General features: G+C 38.9%; 1 protein-coding gene across 1 annotated transcript in view; it reads left to right on the top strand.

Annotated features, from left to right (window-relative positions):
• PDE11A (phosphodiesterase 11A) overlaps nucleotides 1-21,929 on the top strand; it is a 135,584-nt gene that overhangs the window by 25,851 nt on the left and 87,804 nt on the right. The gene's annotated exons all lie outside the window — the stretch shown is intronic.

Here is a 21,929-nt window from a genome sequence, read left to right as displayed (position 1 = left end):
GTGAAACCTGCACTGGGGCCTTGTTACAGAAGCATGTTAAAGGCAACCTTTCTGGTCTACAGCTGGTGAAGCCTTCATTTCTGACAGTTACTGGAAAATGTGCCCTGCGGGCTGGATGGGAGGACTTTGTCCCTAGTGAAGTGTTCTCTGAACTTCTGTCAGTCTCTTCAGTTCTTCATTGCTGTTCTTCATAGTAATGTCAAAGCTTGATATACTTTTAGAAAATAGCATTTTGCATCTCCTGTGAATTGCTTATCTTTCCTGAAGCAGGATGAAATGTTCATACAGCAGTTCCTGCCATCAAAAGTATTTCCCACTGGAATAGTGATGCAGAGTCTTTCTATAGCTATAGGTTACATGATGAGATACTGGAAACTACTTAGCAAATAATTTTGCTAAAAATTAAGCCAACCTCTGACCTTCAACATGTTATTACAGGTTTCATAAGACACTAATTAAAACAGAATTCTGTCATTCTGGCACTGACTCACAGTATGCCCATGGGCAAATCACTTTACAGTGGTCTGTTCTGAAACATAATTTTTAAAATGGTATTAGGTGGTTCCATATGTACTGTCAGACTTCCCATTTTAAGTATACTTATTTTATAATAAGGAAATTATTTTCCCTCTTGTTGAGCTCAGCCTGAGATCTTGAAGCCTTGTGGAATACTTTCCTTGCCTCCAGCAGCTGTACTTTGGACAGATCTGGTTAGAAAACACCCAAGCAATTTCACAAAAATCAGTTTCAGCTGTTTAATAGTCCCAGCTTTACATATAATATTTCTCATCTCTGTGGAAATTGTGCCACCCTGCTGTCCTTTATTGGCTTGCAAAAGTGTAACTGGTCTATAACTGGTGAACTCCTGATTGTATGCTGGAAGGAACTTAGTCCTCCTCCATGCTATATTTGCAATTGTCAGCCTGAGAAATTCATGTCTGCATCCCAGCAGTTGGAATATGTAAGCACCAAGGTGGCTGTAATGCCTGCTAGGAGTGTATAGAAATGCTTTTGCCCTGTAAACTGGGAAAATGGTTGTTTAATTCTGTGGCCACAAAGGAATAAACCTCTTGTCCTCTTTTTTTCATAGGAACATAAGAAAAGATTGGCCACCTCAGATGAAATGTCTGTCTAACTCAGTGACCTTTCTCTGTCAGCCGCTGAAAGCAAATGCTTGGGATGAGGCAAGCATGGGACAGTATTTCTCTCATCTACTCCACCAGTTTACTGAGATTTGCAGCTCAAGACAAGACATGATATCTTTTTATCTAATACCACCCCAGGGATCTTCCACTTAGGAATTTATTCAGGCATTTCTTGAAGCAAGATGAACTTCTAGCTTTCACAACATCCTGCACATTGTGTGAAGAAATGCCACCTGACTTCCAGTAATTTTATGTTATTCCTCCATGTTTTGTTTTTAGTAAACGCAGTGAAGAACTATTCCCTATTCATTTTAATGCCAATTGTTTTGCCCTAATCTTCAGCCTTTAAAAGGAGTCAAGCTCCCACCTGGAGCAACGGTCTTCCTGCAGTCAGCTGTTTGCTTTGGCAGAAGGGGTGCCTGCTCCCCAGAACCCTGGGCAGTGCCTCTGGTTCTCCTGTGACAGTTGGTACTTTCCCTGTCTGGAGAAGTAGAAGTAACTTGAACAGTTTTTATTCTGTACACTCTAGTCTGAAAAAAACCTCAGGAACTGCAATTTTGATGTTGTAAAACTGTCAGGTGTGCCCAGAACTGTTTTTGAAAGCCAGGGCAGATCTTCATTGTTTGTTGGTATCTTTATGCTGCTGTGTTACCTGAACATTAAAAAAAACCAACCAAACAAAACAAAAAAACAAAACGAACCCAAAACAAACAAAAAAGAAACAAAAAACCCCCAATATTTGTTCATAATCTAACCTAGCTAGTCTACTTTGCCAATTGTTAACTTTAGTGAAAACTATTACTGTTCTTATTAAAGATTCCAGAGCTCCCTGAATCACTGTGGATGTTTAGAAGTGTTGTGTTTTTAATTAAAAAAAACTTAAAGCATTAAAAACACATCAGGTTCAGTGAAAGTTTGTCAACAAGATTAACAATTACTGTGCAGCAAGATTATATGTTCAGAGTAGAGCTGACTACGATTATGAAAGCTGAAGTAGTTTAACCAACTAATGATGATAATTTTTGCATCTCTCACCTAGCTGACAAACACTAAACTTGAGTTAAAGCAATCAATATAGTGATGATTTTTTTTGGTCAGAGCTGTCAGAGGTAATTGAGCTACATTGCTTGTAATCGTGAATGGTGGTCAGATTTCAGCAAGGAAATTGTGCAGTACGCTTCAGGTAACTCTTACCAGGGTAAGCAAACTGCATTTAGAAAAAATATTTTCTGTGAATAGCATAGTGATACAGGCAGGGGCACCGGGAAGAACACTTCATTTAATGGTGCTTTGTGCAAGCTGTGAGTAAGCACTTTAATTGTCAGTGGGGAGTCCTTTTACTTAGAATATTTATCTACGTACATTTTTTAGTGAAAAAAAAAATATTTATACTGGCAGGTATCAAGGCTGCAGTCTTTGGACTGAACTTGACATGCATTTAACCTCAGTATTAATTTGCTGGCAATTTGCTACCATTCTATGTGGTAGAATGGGTAAAAACAATTTTTTTTTTTTCTTTTCTGTGTGTGTGTTTTTTCTTTTTTTTTTTACAAGGCTTTTGCTATATAAAAACAGAATATAATTTTGCGATGCTGGTGTCCTGGTTACAAGGCAAACTCAATGATAATAGTTCTCTGCCATGATAATATAGCTCTCCAGTGTTGTGGCATGCTTTTAAACTGGGAGGTGAGCGGGAATGCCCTGGAGCTGTAGCAGAACGGCCCAGTGTGTAGGGCTGTTTTGTGTGGTCTCAAGTATGGGGAGGCAAGTGCTGAGTGGTGACAGACTTGAGGAGATCTGGGAGCTAAGGATATCCTAGCTGCCGTGTAGTTGAGGTATCGGTGGGATGTCTTGCAGGACAGTGGGGCCATGTGTTCTGGTCTGAGCTGGAGCAGCCTTGCAGGCTTGTCCTTGCAGGCTTGTCCTACAGAGCAGAATAGTGATTAATATGGTACTACTTCCTACTAAGGAGAGGATGCTTTGAAGAAGGAAGCTTGCCAAGACGTGTTACCATAAACACAATCTGAATTTTCCATTTCTGTTGCATACAGTGGAAAACATGTTTAGTGTGGTTAGTGGGGGCTGCATCCTCACTTTTTTTTTTTTTTGCTTGAATCACGAAGGTTTGTAATCTGCTCTAGCCTAGGGTTTCAGGGCTTCTCCTTCAACTCAAGGTGTAAAGTCATGAGCTCTTAATCTTATATTTCCAGAAGCTTCAGTTCTCAGGGATGGCAAAGATTGTCACTAACCCTGCTGGACATGCACAGCAGCTGAAATGTGATCTTGATAATACCGCTGTCACAAGGACAAGCTCGAATCTATAATCTCCTTAGGAATATCAAATAATTCTGAACTTCAAGAAGCTGGCAAAATTTGATAGAACAGTAGGTATGTAGATGACTTACAAAAGCTGAAGTCTGCCTGCATAAGTGTTAAAGCAGCAGGTTGGCAAGAAGCTTTTCACAAACAAATCAGAGCAACAAAATACTGCATCTAATTGAAGTTTTGGAAAAACATGCAATGTAGAGGCTGTAATTTTATTTATAAGTGGAGAGATGATATCTGGTTTTGTGTGATCTCATGAGCATCTGACAAAATCTGACCACCAAGTGATAAACTTTATGAGCTGCTTTGGCCGGCAGGAACTATTTACAAATGAAAGGATTTTACTTTTCTGAAGTGGGTTTTGGGAAATCACTGTACACAGGAAGCAGAGGCCATTCCAGTGAGATGTGAAAAGGTGTAAGCCACTGTAAGAGCCTGTAGGAATGAGCTTGAGCATTTCATGTACTCAGTTATCAGTCTTATGAGATTTGAAGTTGCTGCATTGATGCTTACATTTGAAAGAATAAAGATAGGTGGGTTCCCCCCCCCCTTTTTTCCTCAACATATTACAACTTTTCACATATTCTCTAAAAATTAGGTTTCATTTTAAGAACAGAAGTAGTGGAAAAGAATGATGAGAAACTTATTTTATAAGTCTCTATGCTCTTTGTGTAAGGAGGATTTAATGTATGTTAATCAATACAATGAGTTCTTCCGCTGACTTAACTACTCAGTGATCATCTTCCTCACTGATGCAATGCTAAACTAGTATATCTGGAACATTAAAATAAAATACTTCAATCATTGTTTCATCAGGTACTTAGACTTTTAATGAAAACAGAAATAGAGATTAATAATCTGGATTGATTCTAATTTAATTTATTCTAATAAGCATGGCCGCCTGCTTTGCTTCTGCTGTCAGTTTTGTGGATTTTATGAGAATAGATATGTCAAGTCAGATACTAAGATCTATTTTTGCTTCTATAAAAAGATTAATTTAGATGTTAGATGCTTGTAGTAGAATGTGATGTTGAAGCTGGAAATATCCAACTGTTAAAAATATGCATGAGATACTGTTTTGAACAGAACTGGCTTTTCTGGGATAGTTGCTGTAATTCTGACATGAAGCTAATCAGGCAGTGTGATTTTATGTAAATATGATCATGAAAGCTATGACAGTGAGTATCAGGAACAATAACCAGAACATTTTGTATCTGGATGCACCCTCTACAATGGCAGAGTCATAGCAGCAGAACTGTGTTGGTTTTCTTTTTTAATGGAATTACTTTGCATTTAATTTTGTCTCAATACTGTAATTATTGTAGTTAATCCTGCATTTTGCTTCTCCTGGAGGGCAGAGGTCTCTGCCTGACTGGCAACAGCTGCTGGGACTATCTGTTGACGTGCCTAATGGTACGGTTATCAGACCACTGTCTCGCATTGGGACTACTGAATTAATACTCAAATTTGTGGTCTTGTGATTGGTACTGTTGCATTAAGCAGAGCTCAGTATACTGATACCTGATCACTTCCATTTGCAGTTACTGTCACACGAAAAAAAAACCCCGTGAGAGTGGGCTGACTTGTAAAATAGCATTCAGGAGCACGTGTGGGAATGCAGAAACTCTTGCCTCTTTCAGGCAGGGTTTTGCAGCAGGGAGGGGAGAAGTGGAAGCAGGGAAGGGCCGGGCTGAGGGCGCAGCAGCCAGGGACGGAGCAAGCGAAGCCCCCTGCGCTGCTGCGTTCGTGCAGCGCTCGCTCGTGTGCCGGCGGGACGGGGGGGTCTCGCCCCCGCTAGCGGGTCCGTTCCTGCTGGCCCGTGGCAGCGCCACGAAGGCAAATGGGCCGCGTAGTCCCAGCAGTGCCTCCCAGAGAGAAGTCGTGACTCTCCTTTAGCTTACTGTTCCTGGGATTTTAGTACTTTTTTTAGCACTGAACGATGGCAGCATATTTTGTAAGTGTTAATTAAATATGAATCTACTTACTGTCTTCATGCTTCTTCCACGTTTTCTGGTAGACTTTTACTCCTCATAAATGCAGCCGAACTTCAGGCTCAGAACGCGACAAGTGTGTGCAGCTCTCCCTGTCAAACCAGCGCTTTACACCTCTAGGTGAGGACCGGGAGCGGTCGGTGCCCCCAGCCCCAGGATGCAGCAGCCTGCTCGCACTGCCATCAAGTGGATGCGAGGCATTACAGCACCAGCCTCGTGTCTGAAGTTCCTCATCGCCTTTGTATTACATCAAAATCTTAATACCCCTAACTTCACTTTCTTGCACGTCTGATTCTGGCAACATCTGCAGACACCTCTCCTTTCTGCCTTCAATACTCAAAAAGCAGAGTTAGTTCTCTAAAACCATGTGCTTAGATGGGAAGATAAGATTTTTTTTTTCTCCATAGTTTGTCTGCAACTGACCTACCGTACAAGATTGATTTTTATATCTGTATCCTTAATATGTGTGAGTAACTGAGACTTCACTTAATGCAGACTGAAGTGCTCAAACATTTAGTAACTGCCAGAATTGAAGTCATGTTCACAACAGCATTCAGAGTTTTCCATGGGTCATGTTTGCTTTATGAGCAATATTTTGCTATTTCTTCTCCTGTGACTTCGTATAGCCTTAGACCTTATTTGCATCCCATTTTTCAATGTTGTTCTGAAGGTGACAGGACAAGATGATCAATCAAAAAATGGACTCAGACACCTAAAGCAAGACTTCTAGGTGTACTTCAGACATCTTCACTCAAAAATAGTATTATGGTTACCTGATCCAGGAAATGCCTGGCACTCAACAGCTACCTCCCTCTTCATCCACAAAGTTATCCAGTGTGTCTGCATACATTGCTGCTTCAGTCTGGCAGCATCATAAATTATTAAAAATTGAACAACCTTTTCTTTTGGTAGATGCTGAAATTACCTGAACAGTTTCCAACAAGATAATTTTTTTAGGTTATTTATAGCTTTAGCACATTTTAGATGTTTAAGTTGAATGTTTCCATGCTGATTTTTTTTCCCTCAGGCAGAAACTCCTTTGAATTTTGCCTTTTTTCTTTTAATCTAGTCCAATTATATTTTTCTTAAACTATTTTTGAAAATATTTTTTTCATCAAGCTCTTGCACACCAAAGTTCTGGAAGGGGAGCCTTGGCTTTTGGCTGTGAACTGGGATACACATGGCTGGATACATCTCATGGGTACTGTGAGAAGCTCAAGGCTGTCCATGTGGTTTAAAAAAAAATAAATTGCATCCTCAGAGCTTTTAAATTCTGCTTTCTAGTTTATGACTACTTCTAGAACTCTATTTTTCTTCCCTAACATCAACAGTTGTTATCATCCTTTTTGCAGTAGTCAGTGTACACCACTGCTGTACATGAAGCCTGTCTTCTCTCCGTTTGTTCACTTTCTTATCCTGTTTCTGTCCTTTTGCTAATGTCTGTTTTCTCCCTATGCTTTGTGCAGCTGGGTGCATCTGTGAAAGGGGTAAGAGTCTCAACAGATGAGCTGTTTGGTAGAACTCAGCATGTATAACTTCTCGCTCAGACACTGAACATGGTGCTGGTAGAAAAGATCATTCCACAAAATCTTTCGGCATGTTCAAAGGACTACTGGATTTCAGACTAATGAAAAATGCACTGGAGATTATCACAGGCTGTCACTGTTTATCATACAGCATCATTTGACTCCACTTTAAGATATTTGTAGAAAAGAATACAAGGATGTAGAATATCTTATGTCCCCGCTAAATTATTTGTAGATAGGAACAACTAAGTTTACTTAGTTGTATGAACTGTTTACTTAGTTGCATAGCTGAGGGGCTGGTTGTATATCTTTAAATATGCAAGGAGAAGGAATGCAAAGTGGAGAAAAGAGGAGAAAGGGGAGGGGAAAAAAAAAAAACAACCAAAGAACCAATAACCCAATCCTGATGTCAATTGAACTTTGTATATAGAGTAGCTTAAATTGAAAAAACTTATTGAAACAATAGGTAAAGCCTCAGAAATTTTAGTAAGATAATGTTTGCTTTCACAACCTCCTTTTAAGAGGTAAAATTGATGATAACTTTAATTCAGTTCAGTCTTCTTGGAATTTAGGTTAGGATACAAATGTATCTTAATTTTTCTTCTTGTCTTATTTTGATCAGTACTAATACTTTCAGAAAACATTTGTCAGGACACTAAGTGCAAAAGTATTTCAGGGTAGTTGGTTCTTTGAACTCAAGTGTTAACAAACTTACTTCTAACTTATTCTGGTTTCTGACCTCTCATCACTCAGCCATGATTATCCGCAGCAGTTAGCATTCAGACGAACGGTAACAGGCTTTCATGCAAGCTTATGAAACTCTGCACGAAGTCACCTCTTCGTTCTTGCTTTTTGTGTGTCGGTAGCAGCATTGTTTACTGGAACATTAATGCCTTTTCCAGAGCCCCAGATTTTTTTTTTTTAATGTTGTAAAGATGAGAACACCTCCTGCCCTAAGTTAAATTTGGAAGGTGGGGGGAATGTATATGAGAGGGAGGGAGATTAAATAGTCAAAAAGAGGCAATCCATAAAACAGAGAGATTAATCTGTTTAACTAGGTTGTCCAAGTGCTCTGGCATATTATATCTGCTTAAAAAAGGAAAATAAAAGGTAATAGTTCTGATATGGAAGCTAATGTGTTCTTAAGACTTTTAAGTCTTTTTTTGTTTAAACAATTTAAACTGTTTAGCAAATACTACTGATACTGTATTTGCTTTTCAGGTAGAAATGAAAATAATGCCATTTATTTCTTGGATAGAGTCCCTGGTTTATCCTATGTTGCTTTTTAGCTCTCTGAACTGTTGTTAGTAGCCACCATCTCTCCTCCTGAAGAGCATTGCTGCAAGGAGATCCTGACGGTAACTACTTAGATGTAATCGCTATGTTTATGTGGAATTCTTAGCCGGCCCTTGAATGTCAGAAAGTGCTCCAGGTAAAACATACTCTAGATAAAATTCTATTCTATGATAAAATTTACCAGTCAACTAACAATGTGGAATCCAGGATTTGAGCCTTGGTGTTAGTTTAACTATGGCAGCACCCAGATTGGGGTCTAGCATGGTGGGGCAAGGCTTCATTTTTGGGCAGTGCAGCTCCTTCTTGGGTGCTCACTGTGTGCAAGTTCCAAGCCAAACCTGTAAATAAAGATGTGTTTTGTATCGTCATTAGTTTGTGCTGCTCTTGAACAGTCCTAAACTAAATTCTATTATATGTTGTGATTTCTCTTTAGGAAATTGTATGTAATACATTGAATTACTTAAGTAAATATTATGCATTCTGTCAAGAGAATAACAGGAGCATTAATTCTAATGAGAAAATTTTCAATACAAGTGTTGTGGAGATTATGAATCTGGGGACAAAATGATGACTAGGTACCTCTTTTTGCCACATGTGCATTAATGCAACGGTATGTTTGTGGTTACATTACAGTAGAAGGGTCCTGATATAGTTTTCAAGATTCCTTTCTATCAAAAGCATGCTATGTGTTTTTCTTATGCATTATGATTTAATACTTAAAAAACCCCCGACCAAATAAACAAAAAAAAACCCCAACTGTGGTGATTTTGCTGTATTAACATAGTTAATGTTTTCAGGAAGTACTCTTAAAGCCAGCTCTTTGGAGCAGTTTGGTTTTTTTTTTCTGGAGCAGGTTCCATAAATTCTGATTTATTCTCAGTTAATTTTTTTTTTTGGATTAGCATACTTCAGTACACCTTTCCTGTGCTCTTTTTGACATACTGTATAGCTATTCATCATAGGCTCTATGTATCCCAGCGCACAGACATAAATTCACACTAAAAGTTTTTTCTTTCCTTTTCTGGAGGCAGGTGAATTCTCTTGGACAGGAAATTTTCCTGGACTGTGGACAAATACAACTGTATTATTTTGTAAAAGGAAAAATACATTATTGATTAATTATGCTCTGTTAGCAGTATTATTAAAATGCAGTAACAAAATATTACTTGGTGCTGCACAAGCATGGCAGTTACAAACACAAGGTTAAATCTGTATATGTTATTCCAAGAACCTTTCACTATTACCTTCCACTGTTTTTTGTTTTCTATTACTGTGTTGTTTTTTTAAAGACTTTTGCATTTTTTTTAAATTAGTGAAGGGAATAGATATAGCTCTACCAGGTTTTTCTTTAGAAAAAAATTATATTAGCACAACTATGGGTCCAGGTCAGCATTTAATCTTCTGTGATTATGTATATATAAACAATCAGACTCTGAGATAAAATATGTATTAAACCAGAAGTAGGAACTTTGAGAGCAGTGGGCTTGATTCATGAATTCTTTGATCTTAGGAAGCTGAATAATAATATTTGGAAAAAAAGTTAGCACCTAATGTGTTTTATCTTGTTTTGCTTTAGAAATCTTTTAGAATTTCACAAAGTAAAGTGGAGGCATTGTGTGATATAACTTTGTTTCATAGATCCAGAACACAAATGAGATGGCATACACCTTTGATTCAGAACTCGTTTTTCTTAGAGAGCTTTTTCAGTCTCTTATTGCAGTGAGACCTTGTTTCTGCTATTGGTGAGGAACCCCGCCCCCCCACTTTGATTTAAACTTTGTGTAAAACTTCAACTGGAGCTACATTTTGAAAGGTTTTTAATGTAAAGCTCTGTAATTGAACTTGTTTATTGAAGAACTATCATAGTTGCAATTATTTGATGTTTACTACATGTGTGCACTGAGGAGATTATTATATAGTACATAGCTATCATATTAGATAACATTATTATAAGACATAACTATAATACAGTTCATAATGTTTTGTATTAATATGAAACTGTGAAATATAGTTTTCTTTTGGTATTGTTACTTATATTCTTAAAGTGCATGTTGTTGTCTGCCTTACCAAGGAGGCAGCTACGTTTGTTAGTATCAGGTTAATATACGGATTGAGATAAGATCCTGTTTTGAATTACTTAAAAAAATTCCTGTAGCATCCATGTATCTGTGAAAGCCCTCAGCTAAGGTGCTCATTTATAGCTCTTTGCAAGTAAGGTGAGAATAGGAGGTTTTAAAAGATTGAGTTCTTACAAAATGAGTACTTTTGCTTTAAAGAAGGTAGAGGGAATGTATAAAACTGAATCAGTAAAAATGAAAGCATGAGTGCAGACTTCGGTGAAAGGACAAAATTTTGCGTGCTTCATCCCTGCGAGTCCTACTATTAAAGTTTGAGGAGTTGCCTGCAGGAATAAAATGAACAAATCTTAAAAGAGAGAGTTTTAAGTAAACAACAAAGAGAAAACAATACTATGGACTATATTGTAATTGTTTTGCTTATCTTGGAGTGAAATGTTTTTGTACTTACATGGTCTGAGCAGAGGTCAGTCTGATTTTTACAGTAAGGTCTGTTTTTTCAGTATTTCTTGCTCTAAGCAAAGGTAAGGAAGGAGTAGAAAAGGACAGCTTGCTCTGGTTTTGTGCCTGTGTTGAGTAGACAGCTGGGTATTTGGAGGTAAGTAAAGATTCTCCACACAGGCAACTGAGAACAGTCCCTAAGAGCAGTGAGGGACTGTGACCAGCTGGGTCACGCTGAGGGGGTGTAAAGACATCCCTGTGCATGCTCTCGAGGTGGGTTTGTTTGCAGTGCATGTTGCAGGTCAGCAGGAATGTGCCGTGTGGTGGACGTGGGGCTGTGTGTGCTGCCTGGAAAACTGTCACTGGTCCGCCACCAGTGAGACCGTATGAGACTGCCCAGATTGCCTGCTAGCCATGTGGGTGAAGGCAGATAAAGTCAAAAATACCCCATGCTCTAGATCCTCCTTCCTCCTATCAGTATGGATGTAGTCTTTGACTTTCCAGGAATCTGCACAGGAGTAAAGATGGATAGATAGGAAGGAAGGAGTGACAATGCCAATGCAAAAAAAAAATTGCAAATTGTTTCCGTGTTTGGCCAGCAGCTGTGAGAAATAAGAGATTGAAAAAGTGCATGGGGTTTTTTAGTGAGGTTTTTTCCCACATCTGAAATTAGATGTAGAGTTGATAATTAAAAATGAACTGTTTTCAGAATCAAGAATCTCTTTGCACAGAAAAAAAGAGCAGCAAGCTCTTTATTTAAATGCTTCTGGCAATTTGTATAAGGATATAGAACTCTGAGTACTTTGGATTTGATAGTAGTGGCACCATCTATTGGTCTTTTTCAGTGAAATAAATTTATACTTTGAGTTTAGTTTCTCAGAAGCATCCTATTGTCACATAGGTACTGGTAAAAAATTTTGTCATGAAAAAAGTACCAAGAATAAATCCTGTTTACATGCCTATATAATATTGCAGGACAATTGACAGGCTAGCATGCAGAATTAATCCATTTAATCAATTCTTTCTTCGGCTGTTCCAGTTCTGTGAATAAAGATAAGACTTTATTGAGGTAGGAAATTTCTTACTATTAAAAAAAATCACGTCATCAAATGAATTAAAACAAAGTAAAATCGGGGGTTTTTTTTGGACAAGCAATAGGTAACTTAAAATTGGTTGTTCTGTAAGCAGAGATGGAGTTGGAAATAAGAACTCTGAGAAGAAAATAAACCAATAATAGAAAAAGAAGGCAGAAAAGATGGAAAAATGAGTGTGTAAGGACTGCAACAAGATTGATGCCTATCAAAAGATAATCTAAAACAAGACTGATATCTTAAGCAGCAAAAAGTTAAGATACAAATACTGGGCATTGAGAAAATGTTTAAACTTATGTGGAAAAGAAAGAAAAGCAGAAGGAGAGCAAATGTAGACAGATGTGCGGTGAGCTGAATTTGAATTTCTCTTTGCATCTCTGATGTAGTTCTACTCAGCTGTGAGAAGCAGGGGTGTATGACTCAGGGCACTTCCCTGATCGTTCAGCCGTGCCTTGGTTAGTATTCGTGGCTTGTTTAATGACAACTTTTACAGTCAAAGATTGTGGAGACAGAAAAAGAGCAAGCCTACTCAAATTGTAATAAAATGAAAGAACACTGTTCTTTTCCTGCTTTTTAAAATAAAGTATCTATGAGGGGAGAATAGCCTGTATGATGACAGGAGAGACTGTTGCTCTATTATTTCTGTAGTTTAAAGACCAGATATCCTTACTCAGTTTGTAAAGTATTTTACTCCTTGGTACTACAGAATCAAGCTAAGGCTAAATTTAACTATGATGCTACTTAAAGGTAGGAAATGGAAGTGAAGCCTTGTACGTCTGGGTGCTCTGTAAGTGTTTAAAATAATTTGGCCCTAGATTGAACTGTTAATAATGGAGGCAGAAGTAAACCCTTAACATTAGTAAATTTGCACCAAAGATGATAGTAGCATATTGATTTCTGAACATAACTCAGCTACCTGAAATCAAATGCCCTTCAGTATGCAGTTCAACAGCCATATTAATACCTTACTGTTTTTCTGAGGCACACAATGCCTCACACGTAATTATATATATGGAAGAACCTTGTGCAAAATGCATGTCTGTATAAATAACTGTTACAGGCTTGCCTGTATACCTGATTTTCTATATAAAGGTTTGGCTTTTTCCCATTTAAACAGAGCTTTGTTTAGATACAGAGTCAATTTAATCAGATTCAAAACACTATGATTTTCAGCATTAAGGAGCAGGATGCTGTGTGCTTACTAGGTGTAAGATTAACATCTTTGAAAGGTCACACTGCAGCAGATCACTGTTTTATATCTCTGAGGATGTAACTCATTGTATGGTTCATAATGCTGTTCTCATAGAGAGGTCACTTAAGCAGATGTTCTGAACTGGTTTTCTGTGCCCTTCATCAAATTACCCCAAATAAAGGAAGATAAACGGTGTCATCTGAAGCTATAGTAGGAAAACTTCATGGCCAGTTGCAGAAGAAGGAGAGAAGGACACGTAATTGCTACCAAACGCTGAGGCTTCTGCGATCTTAACTAGCAAAACGCTCTGAGCACTAGGGAAGAGGCTCTGAAAGCAGACATGGTAATGTGGAGGTTTGAACACTTCTCTGGACCAGTGAGTGAGACACTTCAGGCAAGACCATAATCATAAGCGTGGGTCAATGGTATTTTTGCTTGAATAAAATATATTTTTTTTGTCTGCAGTGGCCTGCAATGCACAAGTTGCCAGGTATAAACAGCCTGTATGGCAAATAATTCCTGTACCTGCTGTGAGAGAAGATGGGATGTTTTTCTGTGTCCAGGGGACTTTGGAGGTCTGTGATTGTGTTTATCTTGTGGCCAGGTGCAAAGTAGTGTTTTACCAGATGAGATCTGTAGCAATCTGCAAAATAAAATTGCAATGTGGGTTTTATCAGGGGAGAAACTGCATCCAGTTTTCATAGCACCTGAAAGGAGAGTGAATTCAGTGTCCCCAGATTGTCCATGGTTCACAGACGAGTGCTTTAGGTAAATTATGATCTGTATAGTTATGCCACCAGGATTTGGCCCTGCAGTTCCAGTTTATAAATAACTTTGCCTAGAAATCTGATAGCAGTATGTGCAGGTGTGAGTCATTAGTGCAGGAGACACAATGATGTGTGGAAAAAGCATGGCTCACATCCAAACCTACCCACGCACTTTCATCAGCCCCTTCAAGTCTGCAGCACAGAAAAAATAAAATTTTTCAAGTCAGGCTGCTGTAGCCTATCCAGTCTTAAAACTCAAAGGTGCAGTAATAAGCAATGCAGTGCTTCTTCTGGTGCTTTGTTGATCAGTCGTGCTCACAAGGCAGTTTTGGAAGACACTAATTAATCTAATTATCACAATTTCAACTAGATAGATTAACATTGCCCGCATACACATGCAAAATGTACATTAAAGCTGCATTCTGTAAATCATTGCTTTAGAATGCCTACTTGTAAGTTCTAAGGAATCAGGGAAATATTAAAATTATTACTTGATTTTATTTTTAAAATGTAATGAGCTGAAACTGGAAACAGTTAATGATACTGACCCTCCTGACTGCAGAGTTAATGGCAACTGTAAGGAAGAAATCAACAAGTACCAAAATAGCACTTATCATAAGGTGCTGGTTTTGGAGAGAATTCCAGGGAGGAAAAAAAAGGAGCTTTTAGTTCAGGAGTATGCCTGACTGACTTCTAACAGGTCTGGCAAAGTTTATACTTCCAAGGCTTAACGTAAGCTGAAAGGGGATACCTAACTCCTGAAGCTCGTGGCTCTCATCCATGCTCTGATTCTTACTGATGTCTGGTGAAGATTCTGGGCAAAACTGTTGAATTCTGAGTGGCTTCAAGTTATTTTTTTTAAGCAAAGATTAAAGACAGAATTAAGTGGATTTTTTTTCATATAAAAACACATTTGCATCTAGAACTGGTATATTTTCAATCTTGCAGATTGGATCATTGTTTATCTTCGTGAGTTGTGCATTTTATAATTTGCTGGACAATCTTTTTCCCCATATGTGCTCTCTTCCTATTTTTGCAGTGAACTAAAGATAGAAAATTGAAGCACAAGTTAAGATCACTTTCTCTAACATTGTAGCTTTAGATCTTACCAAAAGATACTATATATTTTTCTTACTTGCTGTCATTGAAATTATGGGTAAGATTCAGAGTTCTGTACAAGGATGGTCGCTTCCTCTCCTGTTTTTATTGGCACGTTCTTGTGCATGGATTAAACAGTAAAATGTGAGATTTGGGCATCCTGGTAGACATAGAACAGAGATATAGAGAAAGCAGGGAATGTTAAACCAGTCAGGCTGTATTACAAGTTATGTGTTTCTACAGAAATTCTGTAAATATTTATGCTCAGCTTCTGACTGGTATCTGCCTGGAAAGGGTAAAATAAATTTGAATGTCGATCTGCCTCGTGTGAAATTGATGCAGCCAGGATGAAAATGTCCTTGAGGCATCAACCACCTTTCCACATTTTTAAAGATGATAACATTTTGTAAATTACAACCACACCAATCCAAATTAAGATGTTAGAGGTATTACTGCAGGCTCACAGTGATGTAGATGAGAGCAATATTTGGCTTGCCTACTTCGCTGCTGCTGTTTCTTTAAACTGTGCTCGTAATGAAGATGAGAGATTATATAAATGCTCAACACACTCTTCTGTAAATAGTTTTATTAAGAAAACACTTCAGGAATTTTTCTGTGTATTCTAATAGTCTTTCAAAAGCTCCTTTCATTTGAAACTAATAAGAATTAGCATTTTTGTTCTTTCTTGTGGTTTAACAAATTATTTTACTGCCTTAGTATTATGTTAGTTTTCATCTGTCCCTAATTTAGTAGTTACTAACCTTGAATCACTAAGATTGACACTGTCTAGATTTATAGATAAGTTTCCCTCCAGCAAATTCTCTGTCACTTTGCATGGAAATAGTTCTAAAGATGATGATATTACTATACATTGCTTTTATCATATGGAGTTTGTTCCCCTACTTCCCCACGTGAAACATTAACACTCACAATGTGATAGGTCACAATTGTAATACATGATGTACGTTAGAAGTGCTTTTAATCAGGTCTGAAAATGCTATAACAGAAACTAATTCAAATTATCTGATTGGTACAATCAGGTTGAAATAACAGCATTGTCAAGTGTCTCCAGTTGTATAATCAGTTCTGCTAGAATAAGATTCTGCACTTTTGCAGAAACATTGTTTTTCTAAGAAAAAATATATGGATATCAACGATACACTGAGAATACACTGTATTCCTTACAATTATGTTTCATCTTAAAAACTGGAAAGGGAGAGTAAGAACAGCTTTCTTATGAGAAATGTATGAAAAATAGACAAGTGTCTGCAGCATAAAGTGCCATGACATTCAGTAATAATGACATTAGTCACTAAATATACATAAACTCAAAATAGGCAAATGTAGAACACCACTGGCATATTCCCCATGTTGGGGAGAAACTCAACCTAATAAGATAAGGATGTATGCCACAAATATGGTGTGGTTATGTTGTGTTGTGATGCTTCTATGTATTATGAAAGAAAGGATCAAGGTACAAGTGCATCCCAGGTGGAAGAGAGACATAAAATAATGTGAAAGAAACAGTCAGTTATGCTGTGTCTTGTCCTTTGCAGCATATTTCCACTCCATTGAAGATTTTTTTTCCATTTGGGGCTAAAGTTTCTGTAGCCTAAGAAACATTAGAAATGCTTTGATTGACAAATAGTATTGTAAGGGAATACAGTTGGTGTCTTGAGTCCTGGCTTTCTTCTAAGCTGTCACCCAAATTCTGTATCTCACTTGCATAAGAAAACTTGCTTCCCGTGTTTTTTCTAGTTGAGCAGAAGCAACCCTTTCCATCTCCTCGGATTAATGCTGCAAACAGTGGACAGTCAGGGGAGCTAAACTTGTTCACACTAGGCACAGTTTAACCCAGTAACTCTAGTTGGTTTATGTGTTAAATTTGGGCTTTCGTATTCCAGTTGGTGTTTCAGTTAGAGGGAAGGATGTTCACCGACATTGGCTTCTGTCAGGCAAGAACATTCACCTCATTGAAAGAGGAGCTCAGCATGGCAAGGGATCAGGTCTCTGCAGTAAGCTCTTCCAGAAACATTTTCTCTCTGTTAAGCGAAGTCCAATATAAAAAAAGGTTACTGTTCAAGTCATTTTTTTTCTTCAGAAATCACAAAACACCTTTTGAAGTATACGAGAGAAGAACCTGAATAGAAACTTAGTAATATCACTGTGATCTCAGTGCAGATTGTTTATATATAGATGAGCTAAATTCTTTTTTTGGTTAAACTGCGTGCAGTATTTATGCAACAGCAGGATTAAATTTAACTCATGACTTACAGTAACGTGTCCAGTTCTGGGCTGCCCAGTGCAAGAGAAACATGAATGTACTCGACAGAGTCCAACGAAGGTCCGCAAAGATGACTAAGGGACTGGAGCATCTCTCCTATAAGGAAAGGCTGAGAGAGCTGGGACTGTTTAGCAGAGAAGAGAAGGCTTGTGGGGGGATCTCATCAGTGTGTCTAAATAGGCGGTGGGAGGTTGCAAAGAGGACATAGCTAGGCTCTTTTCAGTGGTGCACAGTGACAGGATAAGAGGCAATGGGTCTAAACTTAAATAGAGGAAACTCTGTCTGAATGTCAGGAGACACTTTTTTACTGTGAGAGTGACCCAGCACTGGCACAGGTTGCCCAGAGGGATTGTGAAGTCTTCATCCTTGGAGACGTTCAGAAGCTGTCTAGACACAGCCCTGGGCAGCTGGCTGTAGATACCCCTGCTTGAGCAGGAGAGTTGTACCAGGTGACCTCCAGAGGTCCCCACCAACCTCAACCAGTTTGTGATTCTGTGCCTGCACTCTGGCTTTAAAGATGAAATTTAATTTGTATAGAAAGTGAAGGACAACATCTTCATTTAGTTATGGCTAAGCCAAGAATTAGTAGAAATAGTTTGTGTACTCTAATACTTAGACTGCAGCAAGAACTATATGCATAAGTCTACTTCTCATCATTGACAAGAACTGGGAGTTGGTAACTGAGTTGTAAGTAGAATTGTGACTTGCAGATTACATCCTCAATGTATGGATGCATATGGAATTTATTCTTTATTTCAATATTTTAGTTCAATTAGCATGATCAGTTATTGTAGGTAGTATCTGCCAGAGACTAAACATGTGGTGCAATTTGAAATGGTAAAACTGAAGTCTGCAATTGTGTTGTAAGAAAAATCAACTTTGGAGTGATACTTATTGATTCTCCTATGTCAATTTAAAGTTCTGATCTGCAACTGTTTTTGGGTTGGGTTTTTTTTTGTTTGTTTGGTTTTTTTTTTGTCATTGGTAGTATCAATCTTCACTGCTCTCACTCTGCAGTGTCAATACCAAGATCTTCCCATCTTAATGTAGTGATGTATATAAAGCTTTTATAACAGTGTCTTTGGCCAGACTGGGTCTGCTGATTCAGGCATAGTAGGAACCAGCAGCTTTTCCAAACTTTTGACAAAAAAAAAAAAAAAAAAATCTTTTTTTCATGATCTTCCTCCTCCCCTCAGATAAATCAGTTAATCTTTCTTTGGCTCAGTTTTGTTGCTTCTAGAAAAAAAAACAAAACATGATAATACTGTGGAAAACTTTGCTCATGACCTGCTGAAGTGCTTTGATATACTGAGATTTAAGGCACTGCAGAACTGCCTACTTTACATAACAGCTGCGGGCTCCCATGCTTGGGAACTGGCCTCTAGTGGCTCATCTTCAAATAGGAGAGAGCAGCCAGGCAATAACAGCCCCTCTTGGTCTCCCTGGAAAACATTACACAGGTAAAATGTCCTCTCTGAACCCTCTCAGCTTGAGTTTTAATAAGGGGATGATATAATTTGGATGTGTCAAAGGTGACCAGTGTTCAGCCTTTAAAGAAGAGCAAGCTAATTGGTGGGTAGGAGTTGTGGTTTTGAGAATATTTGTGACCTTTTGTGATGCTGCTCATTCATGTTGTTTCAGGCAAACTAATAAAAGCTGCGTAGCACTTCTCTGCAAGACTTTGCTACAAAGGAGGATGTCCTGCCAACTTTCAAAGCCAATGGATGGAAGTACTAGACTTGATAAAGAAATGTTGTCTATAATTGCTGGATTGATTTAATGGCCTTCTAACTGCAGGTGACCACACAGACATGGTGCATAACTCCACCATCCAGATTTGAGTCCTCAGGAGCCCTTGCAGTGAGGAGTCTCCATGGCTTTCAACTTGCTTATAATATAGAAGCATGTTGGTTTACTGGTTTAATCATATTACTTTAACTTTGCAGCCCTCACTCAGGCTGCCTGCAAGGTGACTTTTGCTTGCTTTCAAGCTTGATGTGCGTTTCCTGAACCCCCAGGACTAAGTGCTGAATGGTAGGCACTGGGCTTACAGGTGCTTATGCTGGCATCGGGATGCTTCTTCTGTGACTTGACTGCTACCCCTACTCTTCCTCAATTCATACACTTCTCATTTTAATAGAACCGCTATTGTTCACTGTGCAACTTTTCTCATCTTGTCTCTGCTTTTCCTGCTGGAAATCTTGAGTTAGCATCATGTGTAGAATAACTGAGTGGCAGTTTGAAGTGTTTGCTGGGACAGGCCCTATTACTGGGCATCACTGATTCAGGTATGTGTAAAATAAGGAGAAATTTCCAGTGAAAATAGCTGGATTTTTGCATGTATGAGATCAGAAGATTGGATCCTAGAATAGGAATGATTTTACATATATTTAAATTATTTTTGGCTTTCTAGTCTGTAGCAGAAATGTTTTCACGTTTCAGATTTATTTGGAGCAACAGCATTTAAAATTAGGTGCTCTGCAGAAATTAACAGTGCAATTTATTGTCCTTCCTATTTTATACTGAGTGCTAAATTCAATGCAATGTTATTCTGCCCCGCTACTCTGCTCTGGTGAGACCCCACCTGGAGTACTGCGTCCAGTTCTGGAGCCCCCAACATAAGAAAGACATGGACCAGTTGGAGAGGGTCCAGCGGAGGACCATGAAGATAAGAGGGCTGGAGCACCTCACCTGTGAGGACAGGCTGAGAGAGTTGGGGCTGTTCAGCCTGGAGAAGAGGAGGCTCCAGGGAGACCTGATAGCAGCCTTCCAGTACCTCAAGGGGGCCTACAGGAAAGATGGGGAGAGACTCTTTAGCAGGGCCTGTTGTGACAGGGCTAGGGGTAATGGTTTCAAAATAGAGGGAAGTAGATTTAGATTGGATAATAGGAAAAATTTTTTTACAGTGAGGGTTGTAGAGCACTGGAACAGGTTGCCCAGAGAGGTGGTGGATGCCCCATCCCTGGAAATGTTCAAGGCCAGGCTGGATGAGGCTCTGAGCAACCTGATATAGTCAGGGATGTCCCTGCTCCTTGCAGAGGGGTTGGACTAGATGACCTTTGAGGGTCTCTTCCAACTCTAACCATTCTATGATTCCAAGTATGTCTTATAGAATATTGCTAAAAATAGGTTTAATAGCCGCTGCCAATGTGTTTGTGTGTATGACAGAATAATTCAGTGTGGCTTGTTTAAATTTTTTTTGAGCTTCACCTCCTGCTAGTGATGACAGATATGAATAATGGTTAGCTGTAAAGTGACTGGAGCAAGAAACCTCCAAATATTTGCCAGAAAAATGAAATAGGATTAGTAGATGTGTATAGTTCTGACTGTATAAACAGTTTTACAAGTGTATTACTGTAAATCACATTCAGTGTGTTCATTTGTTTTCCCAGTTTAAAGATCCTAGGTACATAGTAGGAAAGGGAGAAGATGGATTTTGTGTTGTAGCAACTGGAGGGCAGTGATGGAGGCCTGGAAAAAGGTCATATTTGGAGGCTGAACCTGTTTAAGCTGCACTCCTGCCCTTTCCTGCCCCTTGGACCTGTATGCAGTACTCTCCCAGTGCAGTGGCGTGTGAGGACAGTGACCTACATAGGATCCAGGTTTTAAAACTGTAATAAGTCTGCTCCTACGGGAGACATGTGCTGTAATCTGTCTGGTGACGCAATTACCACGTTTGAACGTGTGCCAGTAATTACAGGAGGCAGCCAAGCACAGAGTCAGCACTGAAGAAACGCTCCCGTGGTCCTTTTCAGGCTGTTTACAGCCACGAAAGCTTTCACAGTGAGAGAGTCGGCTTTATAGAAGAGGTGCTCCTGTATGTTTGCGAGCATTAGGGTATTTTTATGGTGCTGCATAAATAATAACCACATGCAAATAGAAACTAAAAAAAAAAGTTACAGGCAATAGAAAATTGGCTGAGGAGCCTCCACAGGTTCACTGATACAGCTGGGAGCTGTGTGCCCTATTAGTATGTCCATAATTCACAGGGTGTCTCTACCAAGCAATTGTTCTGCCCATGCTTGCGGCAGAAAAAATATTTTTGAAAATATTTCTGAGAATTGCAAACCTAGGTGACGATTGGATTTTGTCAGAGGCATGGATAGCCAGACACTGCACAGAAGGTAATGGAGTTAGGATGAATGCTTGTGCTTAACCATTTTGCAATTGATTTTGGTTTATCATTTCAGAATTTAGTAGAACACTTTGTTCTCTGAACCTATTTTTAATGCTTTAGGAAGTGTTTCAGAGGGCATCTGGCTTCTCTGACTTGATTTTAAGTATGTCCACAAAACATTTATATCTTTAAACTAGAATATATAATGTTATATAAACTAGCATTCTAAACTGTAACTTTCTAGGAAGCCTGTAGTAGCTTCCTTCCCCTGTGGGCTTACCAAGCAAGCTGTAAAGAGAAGTGGCTCCTGTGGCTGCTAAAGAAAGCAATTGAACCAGACAGGCATTTGCTGAGAGCTTAGCCTGGAGTTCATGCCAGACTGGGTACGCAAGCCTTTGAGAGGCTTCTTTCATTCAGACATCAAATTGTTTTCTTTTGTGACCACGGGCAGGGGGATGCTTGGAGGATGTCAGAAGCCATGAATGTTAGAGTATGTCTATTAGGCAGTGGGTGGTCTCCAAGAATGTTTATTGCAGGTGAAACCGCATGCGGGGGAGGCAGAGTAAGTGTCATTGCATTTA

The sequence above is a fragment of the Chlamydotis macqueenii genome, chromosome 6 (assembly GCF_036417535.1).
Source record: "Chlamydotis macqueenii isolate bChlMac1 chromosome 6, bChlMac1.mat, whole genome shotgun sequence".
NCBI lineage: Eukaryota > Metazoa > Chordata > Aves > Otidiformes > Otididae > Chlamydotis > Chlamydotis macqueenii.
Note: the sequence above shows the minus strand (reverse complement) of the source record. Positions and strands in the feature narration are given on the sequence as shown.